This window comes from Anopheles arabiensis, chromosome 3, assembly GCF_016920715.1.
Source record: "Anopheles arabiensis isolate DONGOLA chromosome 3, AaraD3, whole genome shotgun sequence".
Lineage (NCBI taxonomy): Eukaryota > Metazoa > Arthropoda > Insecta > Diptera > Culicidae > Anopheles > Anopheles arabiensis.
In genome coordinates this window covers 23,318,033-23,335,682 of record NC_053518.1, presented here as the reverse complement: position 1 = coordinate 23,335,682, position 17,650 = coordinate 23,318,033, and positions in this window count along the sequence as shown.

The window sequence follows — 17,650 nt, the reverse complement described above, 5'->3', positions numbered from 1 at the left end:
GAAAACCTAACCACACTATTGCAACACATTCATTATAACACACTCAGCAAATCAGATCATACCATAACAAAGCAACCGGAAGAATTCAGACCCCACCCACCCTTCATATAAAAACAATTGTGACACACTTCTTGAAAACACCCGAAAGACGCATATTAAGCAAATCAGGCGTTACTGCAGGCAAACTAGGTGAACCGAGAACGCATAGCAACTTATTGCTAAAAGCGCAGTGTAGACAAAGATCGACGAACACACCCGATCTTTAACTAGAGCAGTTCATACTTTCCAGAATCTTCGTAAAAACACTAAAAGCGCAGCATATGCACATAATGACAGACATCTCACTCCGATACAATGTATAAGATGGAACCTCATATCAATAACCTTTAATGAGGACAAAAACACATTTCAAAACAAAATGTACGAAACTTATTGACTATAAATAAAACCAATTCCGACCGTGGCAAGTCAGAATCGTTCGGACTGTCAAGATAGGACGTTACGCTGCTTAAAAACTTCGCCTTCCAACTTATTTCAAGAGTTCAGTTATGTCCCCCTTCCCAAGGTAAGCCTTCTAAACTCCAAAGTTTCCAGTAAGGGAAACCCCTTCTGGGTTTCTATGATTACCTAGACGATCAAGTGTCGAAATGTCCGTTCGAACGAAATTTTATTCCACCTCAGCTCATATCAGTAAAACCTGACTGACCTACCGCGACGGTACTCGAGGTACAGTTGTATGATCGCATTACATGGCGACCGTGACCATAATCTGCAATCATCGAGCAGTTGTTTAAGAACAATGTGAGACATATAACGGTAACGTAAAGCGCAAGTGACATATTAACGCGCCGAAAGTCATTTGAGCAGTAAAAACGTATGAACGCTCATGCGATCGATTTACCAAGTAGAGTATCGTTGAAATAAGAAACGATGAAAGCTTAAAAAATGTAACTTTTCACAATAACCCACATTACAGCACAGATTTATAAAATGGGTAACGACGCATCAAACCCTAAAGCTAATGTCAATGGTGATAATAATCTTACCATTAATTAAACACAAAATGTTCACTCAGCAAAATGTTCAAAAGTAAGCAGCATGAAACCCATGAATTAAAACTGAATATTGTGCTGATACTTCTTGCTATCATACAGATGCAAACAGTAATTAAAATCGTTTTCAAAATATTGAAACCTCTAGCAAAACGTGATGCAATCAATAACATGCAACTGCCTATCTAATATAACTAATTTTGGTAATCTATACGATTCGTGGAGCAAGTGATATGGAACAATAAAGTGCAGTGCGAAACAAGTTGTGGCCAGCGTGATAGAAAGGAACAACCGTTCCCAACGTGGAAGACGAGCTCACTGTCCAATCTGGATTAGCAGGCGAGAATGGACAAGAGTCCCAACCTCGACAAGACATCGAACGAAGACTGATGATATCGTAGAAATTCACATCAAACATCGAGTAAACACCAAGCAGCTAGTAAACTCCAAGCCGGTAAACCGGTATAAATACAGCGTAGAATCAGCAGCAACAATATGCACGTTGCCTATTCCATTAAGGTAATGTAATTTTAAAATATAATCAAATGGGTTTTAAAAGCTAGGAAATGTGTTCCATGTATAGATATAAGTATAAGTAATTGAAAACAATACGAAAAAGGAATGACTACTATAAGCGATAAAATCGAAATTTCATATATAGCGGCACCCACAGTCTGATGACAGCTCCACAGTACGCTTGCAACATTCCCCTAATCGATTGCACAACTCCCCTAAGTGATTGCAAACATCCACAGCTTGCATGCAATATTCCCCTACCGATTTGCAACATTCCCCTAAGTGATTGAACTATTCCCTTATATGATTCGAAACCCTGTAAACGTGCTAAAGTGAATAGTAAATCCAGAAAATAAAGAAACAATAATGGAACTAGTATTAGGACGTCTTACAGGAAAAGCGCGAATTGTCGTAGGGGAAACCCCAACCTCAATCGAAGATATAGTGAGCAAATTACAAGGTAACACCAGAGATCGTAGTATCGAAAATGGACAATACTAAACAGAATCCCCTTCTATAAGAAGAAGATTTTGGAAGCGTTATTGAAAAATTAACACAACAACTAGAAGAAGCATACATTGCCGAAGAGATAGCGTCAGAAGTAGCCAGAAAAAAGGCAACTAAATCAGGAATCAGTACATTGAGTTATGGACTTAAAGATAACGAGACCAAAAATATAATTAGATCGAGTAAATTTGAAACCTTGCATGAAGCAATAAAGCAGTAAAGTTGGAACTAGAAGACAAAACTAAAATAGGAACGAATGATCAGACAAAGAATGATCCTATATTCAAACGCTACCAGGAACAATAGAGGGTATGGAAACAACAACCAGGAATGTACTAACTTCAACTAATTCCCAAATAATAATAGGTTTCCAACACAAAACCCTCCCAGGTTCCCACCCGTAAGATATGAACAGAACAACAACCGAAATAATAATAACTTTAGATATAACAACAATAACAATACTAACAACAACAGAAATCAGCAGCCAAATCGACCAAATATTTCCAATAAAAATCAGTACGTACGGTCAAGTTAGAGGCAAAATATTCGAGCGCATATTCATAACACAGTAACAGCAGAAGAACAGAATATTTTTTTAGCCCACTGTTAATAATTATTAACAACCGATTCGCACAGAAGATGTTGTTCCCTGTAATTGCCGACAGAGGGCGACGCGGTAAATGCTTAGTGTGGACAACGTCCAACACTGATCGTGCCGAGTACTCCCGAAGGCTCACGATCGGGGCTACAGGAGAGAAGAAAGTTCACTCTCGGGCCAAGGCGAAAGTGACAGATTTTTTAGCGTCTCCTAATAAAATTCTAACTCAAAAGAAACTTAAAAAACGCTTGTTTTTATTAATAATAATTAACTGCGGGCGAAAGAAAGAGTGTTGTTGATAACGTCTCAACACCCACTCTAAATCATCAGAAAATACCCTATATTAACCATAAACACTGATGCAGATAATTTTGTTAAAATTAAAATAGAAATTGCAAAGGAAATCTATAGCACACTCATCATAGATACAGGAGCAACCGTATCCGTACTTAAAGCTAGTCAATTAAAAACAGGTTGCAAGATAAATACATCTAAAAAAATAACTTTGATAAGCTCTAGTGACCATGAATCAGAGACTTTACGAACTGCTATGACAACAATTCACTATGGCGATTATTCCATTTTACACGAATTTCATGTACTAGAAGACGTAGAATCCATTTTTTCTGACGGACTGTTAGGAAAAGACTCATAAAGCACAGATGTATTTTTGATTATGTTAATTGGATGATATACTTCTCATCTGATAACGGATTGATTTCACATCCAATAGAAGACAATGTAAATGGAAATTATATTCTACCAAAACGAAGTGAAGTAGTACGAAAAATAACCATACCAAACATGAATGTTAAAAAACGAAGCGGAAAAATAATTTAATGCCGAACATTTAAATAGTTTTAGTTTTAGTCGTAAGATGTTGCCAAAAAATTGGTCTCTTTATTTCGCTGGCTATTTGGTAATACTCCCGCGGTTTGTCTTTCGAGCCCTTTTTAGGCTTTTTCCCATAGCTTTTTCTCCCTTTTCTCCTATCTCTTTTTCTCCTAAACAATTCCTAACGCTAATGTCGACAGGTCGTTGGAACCCTTCTATCATGCTGTTGTAAGGTTCCAACATTGACAGCAGATTCAATCATCTTATCACAGGAAATCCAACCATGAGTATTTTGCGGAAACACAACAGCCTCCAAACGTAATCAGTATATCAAATTCATTAATACCACAGATAAAGATATTTCTTTTGAGATAAAATCTTATAAACCAGAAATCGAACCTTTAACAGATTATGAGCAGCTACAGAGAAAATCTAACACATCTAGGGAACGAATACAGAAAATTCATGTAGTAAATATTCTATAGATAGCAAGAGAAGAGTTATAAAATCTTATCACAAAATACCTTCTTATATACCAAATTACAAGCAAATACATTCACAAACTGAGGAAATGCAATCGCAGGTAGAAAAGATGTTTAAAAAAATATTATTGAACATTCTATTTCGTCATATAATTCACCGATACTATTAGTACCGAAGAAATCAGTTGAAGACAAGAAGAAATGGCGTTTAGTAGTGGATTTTTGTCAATTAAACAAGAAAATTTTACTAGACAAATTCCCGTTACCCCGCATAGACACGATACTAGATCAGTTAGGAAGAGCCAAATATTTCAGCATATGAGATCTGATGTCAGGGTTTCATCAAATCAAGCTTGATAAAAATTCGAGAAAATATACAGCTTTTTCCACACCTACCGTCCACTATCAGTTTACACGAATGCCATTTGGACTCAACATCAGCCCAGATAGATTTCAAAGGATGATGGCTATCGCTATGGCTTACGCGTGCGCGCTTTATGTCTTACGGTGCGTGTTGGCACGATATCTACCTCGTGCAGATCAGCAGCGGCAATGTTTATCAAAACAACGAGCTGTCAAGGACAGCTCGAATAACATATGAAGAAAGCACCAGATGGCGCTGTAAAACAGATAAGGACAAAAAGATATGCCCAAAGGTGAAACAACTAGATTATCAAAAATAGGGCCAATTAGGATAAAGTTCGGCAGCGGTCGCGAAATAGGGTCAAGTGCGGTCTAGACTGAGGCTGTTCGAGGAATAGGCGCCATCGAGAAAGTTAGGCCAGTGGCAAAAGTCAAGCGACAGGAAATAGACTAATTTTTAAACTGAGCAAATACATCTTAAATACACACAAAGCCAGGTCTAAGAAAGTCTATCCAGCTACTTACCAAATTGTTACCAGGCGTAACAACAGTGCGCATGCACTTGGCGAATTAAATGAGCTGCATATTTTCGTTGACTCGCATAGCGGAATGAGCGGAAGCGATTCCCTTCATCTGCGTCCTATAAGGTCCGCCCTTAAGGACATAAGTGCTTTTTTCGGTCGTAGTGGCAAGACACCAAGGTCACCCCCGGATGAAAACGCACAGAGTTCTGCATCACTTGCAGTGGTTGCCGTTGAAGAAACGCCGGTTGAACACGCCTTAGTCAACATGGAGGCTGAAGAAGGAACCTTGTAGGCGTCGGAGAGCGTAGAACAGACCATGGTGCAACTCCCGTATTTAGTTCCCCCCTCCTCCAAGGAACAGGAGCTTGCTTGCCGCATCAGTAAACTGCAAGAAGCTCTGGCGGTTACAAGAGAGTTGCATGAGTTCACCAAGGATCGGAACAATGTACATGCTCCGATCAAAAAAATGTCGGTGAGCATCCTGTCGTCGCTAACCTGTATTGAACGGGAACTGCTTACCATGAAGATGAGAGTGGAAAGGATCAAAAAGGCGTCTATGAAACCCAAGGCAGGCTACACTGATCTCGGGGAAGAGAAACAGGAAGGTGAGAACACCAGAGGAAGCAGAGGAGATAAAACGGGCAAAGAACGATGCCCCAACTAGTAACCAGCCAGCCTCAGAACCTAGTGAAGAGCAGGAGAAACCAGAGAGTAGCGAGTTATGGAGCACGGTGGTCAGCAAAAAGACCAAACATAAGGCTACAATAGATTCGGCCACAGATGTTAGACAAGGTAGACCTGATGCATCCAATGGTCCAACTAAACTAACCTCATGGCGACCGAAAACGAAGGCGATTCTAGTCGAGACAAACGAAGTGTCTACACACAAGGACATTCTTCGAAAATTGAAGACTGATCCCAAGCTAGAGCCGTTTGGCAAACAAGTCACACGAGTTAGGAGTACCAAAAATGGAGGTTTACTCTTTGAGCTAAAGAAGAACGAGGGAACCTACAGTGAAGATTATTCCGAGAAAATTCAAAAGGCCATCGGAGAATCTGGTAAAGTAAAAACCCTTGGGCAAATGGAGACTGTCGAAATTCGCTATTTCGATGAAGAGACAGAGGCAGCTGATGTCGAACGAGAAATGCGAAATCAATTTACCTGCACAGAAGGCTGTAAATTGGAAGTAAGAATGAAATCTTCTTTTTCGGGTATGCAGACTGCTGTCGTGAAACTTCCAGCAAAGCTAGTGCCGGCGATGACAGCAGCATAGGCAAATAGCAAATGGGCTGGTCAGTCTGCCCAGTGCGGGTCAGCACTCCGAGCAGTAAATGCTACCGCTGCTGGCAAACGGGCCACATCTCGCAAGACTACAGGGGTCCAGACAGGAGTAAATGGTGTCTGCGTTGCGGAGATGAAGGTTACTTCGCTTCTGCGTGCCAAAAAACCCGTCGATGTGTGTTCTGTCCAGCTAGATTCAACGTGCATCATTCGAGTGGAGCATTCTGCCCACTGACGAAAAAAACAACATTATGGAAGTAGTCCAGATAAATCTGAACCACTGTGAAACAGCCCAGGACCTCCTGAGCCAAGTATTTTTTGAAGAGGAGGCAGATATTGCTATTACATCAGAGCCTTACAGGGCTCCAATCGGATCTACAAATTGGGTGGCTGATAAAACTGGCGCAGCAGCAATTTGGGCGGTGCGAAAATATCCCATTCAGCGGGTTGTTTCAAAAACGTTCGAGGGCTTCTGCATAGCCGAAGTTAACGGAGTATTCTTTGCCAGCTGCTACGCACCTCCTAGCTGGGAACCAAAAATACACAACAACAACTAAACAATCTATGTGCAACGCTAGAGGGATGCAGTCCTTTGGTGATTGCCGGTGATTTTAATGCCTGGGCTGTCGAAAGGGGGAGTAAACGGACGGAGAGGAGAGGCAGTGGTAGAAACTGATGCCCAAATGTAGTTCTGGAAAACGTCGGCTCAACCGCAATCTGCAGCAGAAACGAAAACACACACACACACACACACACACACACACACACACACACACACACACACACACACACACACACACACACACACACACACACACACAGACACAGCATCGACCTCATCCTCCTACCAGACAGCGATTGCCAGCGTAAACTTTTTACATTCCTTCGTACTCCTAATCTTTATGAGGAACTCTAACCAAACCCACATATGGAACTTACATTTTTTTATTAAATCAATAGATAATAGTTTCAAGTAAGCAAATTACTTGCAAAGAAGAATGTTAAATTTTAAGCTTAGAATTAATCTATAGATTGAAAGAGGCAAATGAGACCAATTGGCTCAAAGTCTATATTAATAAAAGGAAAAAAAACAATACTTACTGATGCTGCTGCTGCTGCTGCTACTGCTGCTACTGTTGCTACTGTTGCTACTGCTGCTTTTGCAGCTACTGCTGCTTTTGCAGCTACTGGTGCTTCTGCAGCTACTGCAGCTTCTGCAGCTACTGCAGCTTCTGCAGCTACTGCAGCTTCTGCAGCTACTGCTGCTTCTGCAGCTACTGCTGCTTCTGCAGCTACTGCTGCTTCTGCAGCTACTGCTGCTTCTGCAGCTACTGCTGCTTCTGCAGCTACTGCTGCTTCTGCAGCTATTGCTGCTTCTGCAGCTATTGCTGCTTCTGCAGCTACTGGTGCTTCTGCAGCTACTGCTGCTTCTGCAGCTACTGCTGCTTCTGCAGCTACTGCTGCTTCTGCAGCTACTGCTGCTTCTGCAGCTACTGCTGCTTCTGCAGCTACTGCTGCTTCTGCAGCTATTGCTGCTTCTGCAGCTACTGCTGCTTCTGCAGCTTCTGCTGCTTTTGCTGCTGCTGCTGCTTCTGCAGCTACTGCTGCTTCTGCAGCTACTGGTGCTTCTGCAGCTACTGCTGCTTCTGCAGCTACTGCTGCTTCTGCAGCTACTGCTGCTTCTGCAGCTACTGCTGCTTCTGCAGCTACTGCTGCTTCTGCAGCTACTGGTGCTTCTGCAGCTACTGGTGCTTCTGCAGCTTCTGCTGCTTTTGCTGCTGCTGCTGCTTCTGCAGCTACTGCTGCTTCTGCAGCTTCTGCTGCTTTTGCTGCTGCTGCTGCTTCTGCAGCTACTGCTGCTTCTGCAGCTACTGCTGCTTCTGCAGCTACTGGTGCTTCTGCAGCTACTGCTGCTTCTGCAGCTACTGCTGCTTCTGCAGCTACTGCTGCTTCTGCAGCTACTGCTGCTTCTGCAGCTACTGCTGCTTCTGCAGCTATTGCTGCTTCTGCAGCTATTGCTGCTTCTGCAGCTACTGCTGCTTCTGCAGCTTCTGCTGCTTCTGCTGCTTCTGCTGCTTCTGCAGCTTCTGCTGCTTCTGCAGCTTCTGCTGCTTCTGCAGATTCTGCTGCTTCTGCAGCTTCTGCTGCTTCTGCAGCTTCTGCTGCTTCTGCAGCTTCTGCTGCTTTTGCTGCTGCTGCTGCTTTTGCTGCTGCTGCTGCTTCTGCAGCTACTGCTGCTTCTGCAGCTACTGCTGCTTTTGCTGCTGCTGCTGCTTTTGCTGCTGCTGCTGCTTCTGCAGCTACTGCTGCTTTTGCTGCTGCTGCTGCTTCTGCTGCTACTGCTGCTTCTGCTGCTACTGCTGCTTCTGCAGCTACTGCTGCTTCTGCAGCTACTGCTGCTTCTGCAGCTACTGCTGCTTCTGCAGCTACTGCTGCTTCTGCAGCTACAGCTGCTTTTGCTGCTGCTGCTGCTTTTGCTGCTACTGCTGCTTCTGCAGCTACTGCTGCTTCTGCAGCTACTGCTGCTTCTGCAGCTACTGCTGCTTCTGCAGCTACTGCTGCTTCTGCAGCTACTGCTGCTTCTGCAGCTACTGCTGCTTCTGCAGCTTCTGCTGCTGATGCTTTTGCTGCTGCTTCTGCTGCTGCTACTGCTGCTGCTATAGCTTCTGCTGCTGCTATAGCTTCTGCTGCTTTTGCTACTGCTGCTGCTACTGCTGGTGCAATAGCTTCTGCTGCTTTTGCTACTGCTGCTGCTGCTGCTGCTGCTGCTATAGCTTCTACTGCTTTTTCTGCTGCTGCTGCTTTTGCTGCTGCTAATGCGTCTGCCGCTTCTGCAGCTTCAGCAGCTTCAGCAGCTTCAGCAGCTTCAGCAGCTTCAGCAGCTTCAGCAGCTTCAGCAGCTTCAGCAGCTTCAGCAGCTTCAGCAGCTTCAGCAGCTTCAGCAGCTTCAGCAGCTTCAGCAGCTTCTGCAGCTTCAGTAGCGTTTGCTGTTGCTGCTGCGTCTAGTTCTGTTCTCACCTGTAATAGAACGAAATGATTAATAATGTTTGAGCAAATGTTTCATTCATGGGCAGGTCATCCATTTTGTATGAAAGTTTCATCTTTCACGACTGAAAAGCATTTCTCCTCGGTTCTAATAGTCGTATAGATTTCAAAGTTTTATTGATGATCTGTTTTGATTAATGGGATGTATTAATAATTATTAACGACCGATTCGTATAAAAAGTGTAATTGCTGACAGAGGGCGACATGTTAAATTTTTAAACACAGCCACACATACCTGTCCTATTAGTGGGCATGGTACTATTTTCGATTTTTGTGCTATTTTCTTTTCTATAGCTTCTAGTTTTTTTCTGTTTACATCCATAACAATACAGTTAATCTTTATCTAGACCAGTTGGCCATAACAAAAGATTCTTATTTACACAAACAGGATTACTCCTGACTAAAGCTAAACTATTAACTATATCGGGCTGATTCTAGACTTCGACTTCGACTGACTAAACCTAACGAGCTAATCTTCTAACTAGGCTGCTTGTTTTTGGCTGCATTGGTTCGTTCTCACGATCGGTCTGCGTGTCGCATTACTTGCGCATGTCGCCGTTGTCCGCTCGTGGCCGGTGTAGCGTTACATCTTCGTCTGCTCGTAGCCGGTGTGGAATGCTAGCTTGCAGTCTGGTTTCTAGCGGGTCGGTCTAACTATACCCATGACAGTGATCACTACCCACTTTTTGTCCAAAGCCATCAACTAACCCACAGCCCTCAAAAACGTCCCAGGTGGAAATATGAGAAGGCTGACTGGGAAAAATACAAAATGGAAATTACATCCACATTATCCTTAAATGATCCTCCCTCCCTTACCCGCTTTACAGAGACAATAACAAATGCAGCCTTAACTAGTATCCCTCTTAAACAGAGTACAGTTGGCAGAAGGTCCGTGCCTTTGTGGAATAAAACAGTTGCCCTTGCCATTAAGACTCGACGTAAAGCACTGAAGAGTCTTCAACGTTCAAGAAAAACAGACAATGGGGCCCTTTCCGTTTGAAGCTCGTAGGCTGAAATTTCAGCCTGTCAGCTGTTTGCATTGTATAGCAGTTTTCGAGCAGCTATCCAAGTGAGTATAATATACAGGTGGGCATATCCCAAGGTGTATGAATTTAGAAGGCTGATTTTTATCGCTTCTATTTCTGAATGAAGATTGTAAGAGTGTTTTGAGTATTCGTCAAGCCTCCAGAAAGCTCGTTGGAGCAAAAGTTTTCACTCGTTCTGTCAAAAAGTGATATTCAAATTTGGTTATGAAAAAAATGCTATGAGACCACCTGGACTACATACACTTTGATTCCAGATTCGATCACCTGATTTCTTTAATGCACCTTGGGATAAATGTAAACAAATCCGTGTTTTCGAGCAGGTACTCGAATCTAATTCTAGCTTTTAGGCTAAAATTTTCTAGACTGAAAATCGCAGGCTAGTTTTTTGTGTGTTTTTGTATGGATTGTTTACATGATTTCAGCCTCCAACTGTCAAACTCCATACAAAAAACTAACTAGAATCGTGAAGACCCCCATTGTTTGTTCTCCGTTCTTGGCCGATCAATGCCGAGAAGCCAGTCGGAAATCAAGAGAAGTCGTTACATTTACGAAAAAACAATCTTGGGGCAAATTTGTTTTTAAAATTAACCCTAAGATAACCATCAAAGTAATATTCCAGAAAGTAGCAATTTTATCTGGTAACAACCACATATCTGCAAATCATTCTAAAAACAGAAAACACCATCATTCCACCTTCAGAAATACCTGAGGGTTTAGCGGTTCTACTGGTTGTGGAATTTGCTCCAGCATCGACTATAGCGCCATCCGGCTACCAGACCATACCTCAGTCTTCACCGCAGAAGCAATAAACTTGGTTATGGCTGCTGATGAAGGTCTACGCAGAGACAAACCCAACGTGATCTTCACCGACAGTGCAAGTGTCCTTCAAGTACTTGAATATGGAAATATCCGTGACCCGAACATCCAACAACTTTGCAATATACCGATTTCTCACCACGTCACATTCTGCCGGATTCCTGGTCACACAGGAATTCAGGGAAACGAAATAGCAGACCGACTAGCAAATGCAGGACGTAACAACCCGGCCTGCTGCCATAATACTCTTCCACGCCGTGATTTCATTCGCCTTAGCAAAACCATGATCGCCATTAACTGGAATGGTTATTGGGTTAGCAGCGGTCGCTCAGAACCTAGTCTTGATAGTTCACCATCATGGAGAGACTAGTTTTGTGCAGAAAATGCACAATTAGTCCTTAAAAGGGTTTTTTTGTATGGAATCATGTGAAAACTTTTTCATCTAACTGTCAAAAACAAGCTTTGAAAATGGTGGACCGAAATTAAACTTTGCATCGACTTCTGTATTATTAGCAGTGCTGCAAAATGTCACTATCAATGTCATAAAAAAATCTGACCGAAACAAAATCCATATCAGCGTCACGTACTCAATTGTGATAATCAGAGGTCATACTCAGAACAATTGGTGTGACTAATACATGCTCATGACATTTTTGCGACCATCGCTTGGTCAGTCACTATATCACGACTTCTGTGGCTGTGATCAATTTTGCTAAATGTCATTGACATAGTCATGAAAAAAATGAAAAAATGTGTTTGCTCCACCCCCTTTTCGGAATGCTTATAGAAATGATGAGGCACACATGTTTACATTTGCTATATGCACACATTCGCATGTGGTTTATTCCAACTTTTTCTCTCCCTTCCAACACGTGCTTTGGCATACTCACACTGTGTTGACGGCAGAACGGTCTCCCCCTTCCAAATTTACCGTTCTTCCTCCTCTCGATCTTTTGTCTTCTTATCGCGTCCGGGGTACAGTATCGGACAGAATGATAGGGCATTGGTTTTTTTAACGCACCATGCTCCCGTTGGGCCAAGTTTATGTGTAGTTTGTATGTGTTTGTTTTTGTGTGTGTGTGCATGTGTGTGTGTGTGTTCATGTGTGTGTGTGTGTGTGCATGTGTGTGTGTATGTATGTTTGAATGTGTATTGATGTGTGTGTTTGTTCACAAGTAGGTCGTTTCGGATAGAATGGTAAGTAGTTTTTTTGTGTTTTGGGTTAGGTTTTTGATGTAATAAGCAGAACCACCGCCCTCGCGATCAGTGTGTTTTCGATATATTAACAATGTTACGGTCTTCTTTCGCCGTGGTCTTCTGAGGACGTCCGGTTGACTTGCGCATTTCGGTTGTCCAAGCGCGTTTCGGTTGTCTAAGCACGTTTCGGTTGTCCGAAGCGCGTTTGCCACAAAAATGCGCGATCGTTCCATTACGAACTCGATCCTTTTGCGCTTAATACCAGCAGCCGCCATTCGCTTAATGATATGTCGCTGATAATCGGTACAATGTTTACCTCGACCCATTGTAATAAAAATTGCTTGCTTGGACCGTCTAGAACGCGCTGGTTAAAAACTTGGACACGGCTGATCCCGTGCTCTGCCTGCGTTCTGCTTCTATACGCAATGAATTACATCGTTGTCGAGCAGCGAAAACATCGCATGGATAAAAACTATCAACGGGTACGCGAGTAAGCGTCTTCCCTTCAAAATCGAGAACAGAATACTGCCGCGCTCATGAAACAAAACGCCCATTGAAAAGAACAACTGCGCGCCAGCTCAATGCACGCACAAAGTTTACCATGCGCACACAACGTTCAACGCAGAGATGCACGCAGGCCTTTCAATGGCGTGCACTGGAGAAACACCTGTGAGGGAATGCCGAGTTCATTGCTATTGTGCGCGTGTCCATTTCGCACCGGTGTCGCATTCACATTCATGAAACAGCACACCTGCGTTCTCGTCCGAGGAACAAGAGCTACTGTCGATGCAAACTTTAGTTTTTATCCAAGTGTAAACGCACGATGTTTCACATGATAACACATATTATCAGAATACGTTCAACGCAATATGACATCATGGCAAGCTATGTTTTTCAGACACAAACCCGCGCACTTGCAAATACACATTAAAAAGCACACTCTCTTTCTACTACTACTACACACACACACACACATGCACACACACACACACATACACACACACATACACACACATACACACACGTACACACATACACACACACAAACACAAGTGACGTGGCAAAACAAGTGCACGGTGCGTTGAAAAAAAGGGTCCTATCTTAATGTCCGATACTGTACCATCAGAGCTGCGCGCAGGCTTTAGTTTTTCCTCCTCTCGTTCTTCCTTTCTTCTACCGCGCACGGGGGCTGCGCGCGTTTCGACAGATTCTTAGCGTAATCCTGTGCGTTGTTTTGTGGCTGAGTTGTGAACGCACAACCTGAACGCTGTCAAAAAAATGAACCAATGATTAATGTATGTATTACGTATTACTTTGGATAGTTTTGCGTATATGATGAGAGCAACACTTACCTTAATATTTTAAAACTGAAAAACAATTTCTTTCCGTCACCCACTTTGAAGATTGTTTATGATGCCAACAGGTAGTAATTGATGAATGGCGCATGCACCTGTAACTAAGAAGCCGATAAGCATTAGTTGAATTAGTACATTGAAGCACATATGAGATCAAGAAACTTACCTCAACAAGTTAGCTAGGATAAATCATTCCACAATGCAAGAAGAAGCAACATTGCGCAAAACGTAAACAAGGAAAGTAGGGTACACAAGAAATCGCACATCACTCCCGCACATCTTTCCACAACGAAAGTCCTGGACAGACTGAGGATGCCTAACACCCAGATGAGTGCGAAGCAGCAAAAATCATGGTAGATCGAGAAAGATGGGTAGACTCGGTGTAGCGCAATCCGCTGGTAGATGCATGTGTGTGTGACCAACGAAAGACTTCAGACCCCGCTCCTCGCGTTTTTCGACAATCGTTTTTCGTCACACGCACACACCTCTACACGCGCGGCGGTTTGCTGTCCAAAATCTAGAGAGAGAAGACAGGGCTTCTCGCTTTGGCACACAGAAAAATCTCTGAACAACTTCGGCTCTGCTACTTGGGAGGAGCTCTCGGCAGGGGCGCTCGGTGCGGCTGGTGCGCGGCCACTGCACGTATTATTTTAAAGTGTATTGTTTATTATAAGTTTCATTACTTATATTATGTGTTTTATAAGTGTAATGAAATAAAGCAAAGTTATCAAACATAACAAAAATAAACTCAACGATATAGAACAAAACCTTTGGTGTTTAATGTTTTGCGAGGTTAGAATCTTTGAAACAAAATGTAGTAAATTAACGGTTCATACTTGTCAATTAAATAATCTTCTTGCCTATGTGACAACACGTTACTTAAGAATGTTGTATTACTGAAAATATCTATTCTGCTTATTTCTCGAATTCACAAAATTATTAAACAAAATATTTGGTAGAAGTCCAATGTTACGTACTATGCCTAACTAATACTTATTTCATAATCTGTGCTTGACACTAGAAAAAAAGTCAATTGCATCACTAATCTTCCTTCAATTCAACTAGTTTTTTCTGCGCATCTGCCTCTTCACTCAGTAACTTTTCACGTTGTTCCACCATTATTTTTAAACAAACCACTTGAGGGTTGTCATTTTTCAGTTTTTTCAACTGGGCAGTTATAATATTAGTAAACTCCTCACTTGCTTCACGTTTCTTTTTAACTAAATTTTTCTGTTCTTCAACTTCCTTTTTCTTGCTACTCAATCCTAAATCTGCATTCTTCTTTTCTTGTTTTTCTTTTACAATTTTTTCGTTGTGTGTCTGCCTGGCCAGTTTTGCTTTCAATAATAATTACTTTGGTGGAATAAACTTTTCTATATCATTGTGGAAAAATTGCATTCCATTGATTATGTGTTTTCGATGGTTGAAGAGTTCTTCAGACATACATGAGCTTTTTTCAGTCATCACCAATTTGGAAGACGAGAAGCGTCGTTCAGCCATTGGAATAGGAAATGGTGATGACAATTTGAAACAGTTTTTTTTAGTTCAATGAAATTATACTGCCGGAAAAGAACAGCATAAAACTCCAAATCATCATTATAAGGTGGAAGGGAATGCTTCAAATTTTGTAGTACCACAATTTCTTCAAAAACACGAACTTTGTCGAGTTTAAAATCGACCTTTTCAACTAATTTCAACATTTTTTCCACTGTTTTAATGAAGAAACCCTTTGTAGGTTTCACGTATGAAACGAGATGATAAAATTCGTGGGGAATGTTATTCTCAAGCAAATATGTTACTAATTTTACCACATACTTTTTCATACCTTCTTTAAGAGTGGTCCTGTTCATTTGTCTCATACTTAGATAAATAACTGGGCAAAATTATTATTATTATTATTATTATTATTTATTTCATATTGTCAGCCGCCTAGGGTTTCACAACAATATGTCTTACAAACTAAGGAAGAAGGAAGTGTTAAGGATGGGAGGTTGATGATAGAGACAAGGACTCAGAAAGACGAGAGCGAAAACTGGACAAGGGGACGTGGTAGTCGAACAAATCATGAGCTTCATTAAATGCTGCGCAAGCTCTCAAAAATGGATCTCTCTGACCAAAAACAGAACGGCGGGAGGGGATAAAAATGGGAGGTCTGTCGCGGAGACGACGAGAAGGGACGTAAATAGGAATGGAGCTGAGGAGCGAAGGAGCATCGATATTGGAAGTCAGGAGGCTGGCAATGAAGTAAGACTGCGCGTGTGAATGCCGGGATTTGATTTCCATCAAGCCCAACATACGACAGCGGAGAGAATAAGAGGGCACAGGTGCTTTATGTCCGTGCAGAAATCTACGAATAGCAATACGCGTAAACTTCCTCTGTACTCTCTCTAGTCTCTGCATAGCGACACCTTCAGCCGGGGTCCACACAACACTAGCGTAATCCAGAATAGATCGAACCCAGCAACAGTAAAGCGCCTTCAGGCATAGCGGATCTCTCAACTCAGAGGCAAGACGAATTATTAGTCCCAACGCTTTGTTCGCTTTAGCAACGACATGATTGATCTGATCCTTGAATGTGAGGGAGTCATCGAGCCAAACACCAAGGTCCTTAATAGAAAACTCTCTAAAGATCTGAGTTTGACCAAAAAAGTAATTCCATGTAATTTTCCTGTTAGGACGACCAAAAGAGACAACACAGCATTTAGGGGGACAAAGCACTAACCCATTAGACGAGCACCAAGATGAAAAATTATTTAAAAAACTCTGAAGCGTTTGACAATCAACAATAGAGGACACAGGAAGAAATATCTTCAAGTCGTCAGCAAATAGAAGGTGTCCATCAGCAGGTAGAACATTAATACAATCGTTTATGTATAAGATAAACAGTAAAGGGCTAAGCGCACTTCCCTGGGGTTCAAAATGTATTTATTAGAGTGTTCTATGAACACCATGTAAGTTTCATAACCCTTACATGACAAAAAACTAAGATAAATGCAAAATAAGGATTAGTAGCATATTGATGTAATTTTTGCCACTTCGAAAATAAGCTCAAACCAGTGTCACAGGGATGCGTTGAAGTTGTACATGATATATTTTTAAAAATATGATTTTTCTATATAATTTGTCTGAAGAAAGCAAGGCGATTGAATGCGTATTTTTACTAATATAACAAAAAATACAAAAATGGTTCACGTGGGGCAAAATGGGGAGTTACGCTTAGGGCAAAATGGGCAGATGCTTTTGACATACGGCGCTTTTGTATTTGTCGCCTCAATAATGATATCAGGCACAGATTAAAAACATTCGATTTTTAGATTTAAACGTGTAAAAACTGTTTTAATTTTGATAACATATTTTTGGAAGAATTTTAAGGGCTTTTCTGACCAGCAAAAGATAGAACGAAAATACATTTCACGAAACGTGCGCAAAAGCTTAGACCATTACCTAAGCGCAGTTGTTGTGGCCCATTTTGCCCCAGTGTTTTGACGTTTCACAGTTTGTTTACATATGCCCATTTTGCCCCAGGGCTATGCCCATTTTACCCCGCGTGTCAAAAATGCTTCGCGTAAAACATCAACTTTTATTTTACATTATTTACATGTTTTTAAGTTGTTTTCATTCTATGTGGCAATTTAAATCCATAGATAAATGGTGGAGGCATGCAATAATGAAAGAAAAATTGTGTTTTATGGCATATTCAAAGGAATATTCAGTAAACTGCTTAACATGCCCATTTTGCCCCGCTTTCCCCTAACTCCCTAAGCGGCATCGCTGAGAGAGAATTAAGCTTTTCCCGTTGTTTCCCCCCCCTGACATACCCACGAACGGTGTGTTTGTTTCTAGTAGTGATGCGCGTTGCGTTCCGAACCTGCCAGGTGCGATCCGTTCCAGCATGCAAGCATCCGGACCGCGATCCTTATTTTTTACCCAAGCAGGTTCAAACTGAACCTGTTGCTCCTACCGTTCTTTGCGATCCGACCTGAACCGACTGTTATCAACGATCTTATCGATCCGATCTGAACCGGCTGCT